The sequence below is a fragment of the Corapipo altera genome, unplaced genomic scaffold (assembly GCF_003945725.1).
Source record: "Corapipo altera isolate COAL_440 unplaced genomic scaffold, ASM394572v1 1, whole genome shotgun sequence".
Classification (NCBI taxonomy): domain Eukaryota; kingdom Metazoa; phylum Chordata; class Aves; order Passeriformes; family Pipridae; genus Corapipo; species Corapipo altera.
Window position 1 is genome coordinate 25,576,803 of NW_020884873.1, and position 6,206 is coordinate 25,583,008.

A 6,206-nucleotide genomic window follows, 5' to 3' on the forward strand; every position below is an offset into this window, starting at 1 on the left:
AAAGAATATTAAAAATCCAGTGTTTTGAAGCATTTATTTGAAATTTATACTTTGACATCTCAAACTTTTTTCTTTCAGAATTTAGATGAATGTATGAGATGATTACAGACTGTATGCACTCTTTGCTGTCTATCTGCCTCGACAGTTTCCATGTACTTGTTCAACCTGGTTTTAGAATAATGGGCATTTATGCTCCTTACTTCCTCCTCTGTCCTAGTTATATATAATTTATTTTTCTTTTAAAGTCTCATAAGGAAATACACAATCAAAAACTTTGAATAATTTCCTATAATTCCATTAAGCCAGTTGACTTTTGATCTTCAAATTTTGTTTCATTTTATAAAATTTTTATAGACTATGTTACATGTAAGTCTTGCATAAGAGGAGAGACAAATTCTAACCAGGGAGTGGAAATGGGAAATGTCAATGTAAAGTGAAAGGAAAATCAGAAAGGTAGTTATTTCATAGAATCATAAAATTATTTGGGTTGGCAGGGGCCTTAAAGATCATCTTGTTCCACCCCCTGCCATGGGCAGAGACACCTTTCACTACACCAGGTTGCATGAAGACCCATCCAACTCGGCCTTGAACACTTCCAGGGACGGGGTATCCACAGTTTCTCTGGGGAATCTGTTCTAGTGTCTCACCACCATCACAGTAAAGATTTTTTTCCTTGTATATAATCCAAAGCTACCTTCTTTCAATTTGAATCCATTCCCCCTCATACTGTCACTGTATGCCCTTTAAAAAAGTCTCTAGTTTTCTTGTAGGCCCCCTTTAGGTGCTGGAAGGTGCACAGCGGTGTCCTCAGAGTCTTCTCTTCTCCAGGATGAGCAACCCCAGCTCTCAGCCTGTCTTCAGAGGAGAGGTTCTCCAGCACAGAGAGGAATGCAGCACTCCAGGTGACGTCTCACAAGAGCAGAGGGGAAAAATCACCTTCCTTGACCTGCTGGTCACACCTCTTTTAATGAAGACTAGGATGTGGTTGGCTTTCTGGGCTACAAGTGCACATTGCCAGGTCACATTGAGCTTCTCATCCACTACCCCTATCAAATCCTTCTACCCAGAGTTAGTCTTGATCCATTCTCCACCCAGACTGTATTTGTGTTTGAGATTGCCCCGACTTGGATGTAGGACCTTGCACCTGGCCTTGTTCAACCTGATGAGATTCTCTTGGAGCAAACTCTCAAGTCTGTCAAGTCCCCTCCCATGGCATCCCTTCCCTCCAGAATGAGGACTGCAGGTTGATGTCTTTTGGTCAGCTTCTCATCCATCCCCAGGCAGAGAAAGCTCTATGAACTCCAGCTGGTCATTGACACACAGGACAGCAGCCCCTCCTTGTCTCCCCTGTCTGTCTTTCCTACAGATACTGTATGATTTCATTCCAACAGTCTGGTCTTAGGAGCCATCCTACTGCATCTCTGTGATGCCAATAAGATCCTAGTGTGCACCTCTAACTCCTCTTGTTTATTCCCCACCCTATGTGCACTTGCATATAGGCATCGAAGTTTAGCTCTTGATGAAGACTATTGGCTGACTAAAATGAGAGGGATTACTTTGTGCTGCTCCTCAGGTACCCTCCTGCTGACCTGTAATCCCTCTCCAGGTTCTGGGCGGAGAGGTGGTGCTGGCATCAAACTGGTAGGAGTGGGATGGATTGAGGTTCCCCTCCCTCAGCAAACCTTTTTTAGTTTAAAGCCCTCTTCACCACCTTGGCAAGTCTATAACAAAAGGTGCTTTTTCCCTTCTCTAACAGATGTTCCCCATAAGCCCTCCATAGACCAGGTTTCTCAAAACAAGTTCCATAATCTAAGTAGCTAAACCCCTGGCTATGGCACCAGTCCTCTAACCATAATCTGATGAATTTCAATTTACTAGATATCAGTGGCATTTTCAAATTCCTACCCTCTGACTGTGAGGACCAATGAAAAAGCTGCCTGCACTCCAGACCCCCTTACAACTGCACCTAGGGCTCTGTAATCCTTCTTGATCCATCAGACTGCTCCCGGTTGTATCACTGGTGAAAGAACAGCAGTCCCCCACCTGGGCACAGCTTTCGCAGGCAGGTCTGCAGCCTGTCCCTGCCACAGCAAAAGGGTCAGGGCACTTCCCACAGTGTGAGGTCTGCAATGCAGCCTCTCCCTTCAGCAGCTCCATCTGGGGGGAAGTATCAGCCACCACCACATAGATCATGGAGCCCTCCCAATTGGAGCACAGCCTTAAGGATCAGGTAGTGCCCTTGACAATGTACAGATGATTACAGAAGGGTGCTGTAACTAGATGCTGGGTTATGTGGACTCCAAATCTCTCTACTCAGACCGTGGAATGCTCCTCCTTCAGAGAGGCACCTTTCCACACACACCACGATGCCACATCCTGTTTGTCTGCCCTGATCACAGTGTTCCTTGTTTTCTTCAGAGCTAGAGGAACAACGTGGTGAATAGGTGCCAGACTCAGCCTGTATTATGACTGGTTGTTGGTGGGATAGGTTAGCCCTCAATGTGAAACTAGGCAGAGATCTTCAACAACTGTCGTCTGGGCTAACATTGCTCAAATGAATGGACTTGCCTATACAAAGTTCTTTGGATCCTACATACATAAATAGTCTCACATATATATTTATAACCAATATAATTCCAGCAATTTCCAGGGAACAGCGTATACCCCAAACTCATGTTTCTGACTGACTTTATTACGTACTTTTACAAATTTGATGAAAGTACATGAGTCAATTTAATTACCTGCTTCAGTTCCTTGATGACTCTTTCAAATAAAAACATAATTATAATTTGGTCATATAGAAATTTACGGTATTTACCATGCATTTATGTTAAAAGTTACCATGTAATTAGAAAATTATTGACTTTTTTTTCTGCACTCCTGAAGAGCTTTTATCAGTTCAAACTTATAGATTATATATTTGTCTTGAGATTGAGCATTCAGCAATTCTTCTACTGGCTGTGTGTATGTGCTCTATACATACATATACATATATTTCTAACATGAGTATTCAATTGTATGATACTGACAGACTGAAATTCACAGAGATTAGAGCTTCAACTTGCAAACTGCTATGATAGGCTTTACATTTGTCTACATGCTTAGAATAATTTATTATTTTCTACATATTTCCAATTGTGTAAAGACTTAAATAGATGTAATATAACAAATATTACAAAATCATATAATTTCTATTTCTGATTACCTAATCTTTACTTTGGAGAAAGATTTAGATCCATGCACCTAATCCAGCAAAGTACCAATATATTCTAATGCTAAGAAAATAGTAATTTGAATGATTTTGTGTGTGATTGCATTGGGTTTGCATGGCATGACTTTGACAACGGTGTGACTACAGGGGTGGCTTCTGTGAGAAATCACCAGAAGCTTCCCCCCACGTCCGACAAAGCCAATTCCAGACAGCTCCAAGATGAACTCACTGGCCAAGGCCTCAGGGATAACAAATTTAAGAATCGAAAAAAACTGCTGGGCAACACTGACTAGAGGAAAGAGTGATAACATATAAAAGAAACACCTCTGCAGACACTAGGGTCAGTGAAAAAGGAGAGGAAGGACGTGCTCTGGGTGCCAGAGCAGAGATTCCTCTGCAGCTGATGGTGCAGCTCATCGTGAGGCAGCTGTGCCTGTGCAGTCCCTGGAGGTCCACGGTGGAGCACGTGGATATCCAAATGAGGCTGTAAACCGTTGGGAAGCCCACACTGGATCAGCCTTCTGGCAGGACCTGTGACCCCATGGAGAGAGGAGCCCATGCTGGAGCTGTAGTCTGGAAGGACCTGTGACCCATGGAGGACCCATGCTGGAGCAGTCTGTTTCTCAATGACTGCAACCTATGGAAGGAACCCAAGCCAGAGAAGTTTGTGGAGGGACCCCATGCTGAAGCGGGGGAAGAATAAGAGAAGGAAGGACAAGCAGAAACAACATGTCATAAACTGACTGCAACCCCCATTCCCTGTCCCCTCGTACTGATCAGGAAGGGGGTGGAGCAAAATCAGGAGTGCAGTTGGGCTTGAGAAGAAGGGAGGGGTGGGGGGTAGGTGTTTTAAAGTTTAGGTTTTATTTCACATTACGATGATAGGATTTGAGTAATATATGAATATTTTAATTAATAAATGAAATTAATTTCCCTGAGTCTGTTTTGCCCATGATGGAAGCTCTCCCTGTCCTTCTCTCAACCCAAGAACCTTTGGTTGTATTTTCTCTTCCCAGCCCAGCTGAGGAGAGGAGGGATAGTGTAATTTTGGGCACCTAGCATCCAGCCAGTGTCAACCCAACACAGTGTTGCATATATTTTCTTTAATATTATCTGAGCATTCCTTTTTAAATTTTTACTATACTTGTGACTGTCTCTTCTGTTAAAAAAAAAAAACTAAAAAAAAGAAACACATGTTATTTTCCATTTTCATACCGTGAAACACTACTTTTGTAATAAAATATCTTTTGTAATGATAAGCATTTTCATTAATAGTGCGAGAGGAACATATATTTTAGTACAGAAGTCTCTAATCCAAAGGGCTTTTTTCTAAACTTACCTTGGACCACCTCTCCCTGTCTTACCGGTTTAAATAGCTCAAACACAAATGACTGGGTTTTTTGCAACAGTAGCATTCTCAAAATTATTACACATATAGTATTTTTGTTTTCCTAGAGCTGTGGTGTTTATCCTTCTGGAGGTTTTGCTATGCCATTTTGTCTTTTATAACCTCTGAAAAGAAATTACTACTTGCTATCTTTCTCAGGGCTCCGTCTGACAACATAAAAACAGTTCAAAACAAATATGACTAAATTTTCAATGTTTATAATAGAATGATTTTTCCACATATTAAACCCATTATTTTTCCTGAAAGTTTTTTGAATGAGTATAGGCTATTTTTAATATTATGCTGCCTTTGTGATATAGTGTTGTAAAATGTAATAGTCTCATTCCAAAGTTTGCTGTTGTTGTTTGCTTTTTCTTTCAATTTAATATGCAACTCAGAATATATTATACTATGTCAAAATCTCAGTCATTTCTGAAACAAAACTCTCCATGACTGAAATTACTATCTTCCAAAGAGAAGACTGTTGGTGTATAAAGTACAATCAAGATCTTCTTTCTAATACTTAACAGATTCCAATGTTTAGTTATTAAACCTTACAACAAATTCAGTTTTTCAGGCAGATGATTACAGGTTGATTTTCTGCAATTAGATATGTGGCTGCCTTGTATCACTGGCAGATCGAGTTCAGCTGGAATCCAGTCACTAACTTCAACGAGAGCTGTGCATAATGTTTTACAAATCTTCAGGTTTACTTCAAGAAACAGTCACAAGAACCTATAGTTACTTATGTTTGGGCAGTATATCACTTTTTCTGAGTTATTAATTAAATCCTTACATTTTATCCTATATGTAGTTTTCAGGTTAAAAAAAAATCTGACTAGAATTCATACCAGTATTCTATTATTCAGCTGGAATTTAAAGGGGTTTAAACAACGATTCATTGAAAAACTACATTTTCAAAAATATTTATAGAAAGAATTTTGAATTTGCTATCCTTGTTAACTGAAACCCACCTAAGGAGGGGGGAAAATGTTGTCTTTGTGCATGCAAATGTAGGTTTTTGCTTATGCAATGACTAGATGAATGTTTTGCTCAACTAGCTTGTTAGTTGAAATTTTAATGCACCCAAATAGTTGACAACTTTTGATGTTCAATCCATCAATCCATTCTCCAACATCCATTTTTCAGGAGTTAATAATTCCTTATGGGGAGAGAGGAATTATTTTATTAAGAACAATACAGTGTTCATTTTGCTAGGATACAGTTAAGATAGAGTAAAAAGCTTAGCTGGTAAAAAATTCACTGTCACTTAAAAGTCTAGTTTAATCCTGTGCGGTACTGAGGCAGGGTAGATCATATAATGTTGACTATGGGAAAGTCGTGTAGTCACTTTCTATGATAAAAAAACCCTGGTGTTGTTCCACAATGCAAAGATTCAGAGGAGTATACAAGTTCCAAAAGTATCTGAGTTCTTTACCAGTGCATTCCTGAGAATAATATGTCAGCAACTCTGTTATAGATTATAGAGGGAGAGAGTTATTTGCATGACGAAGTAGTTGTTAATTCCTTCCTATCTGTATTCAGATATTTTGCTAGGCACAGAGAAGAACTTTTTGATTTAGAGAGTTTTTGTCATTCATGACTTAG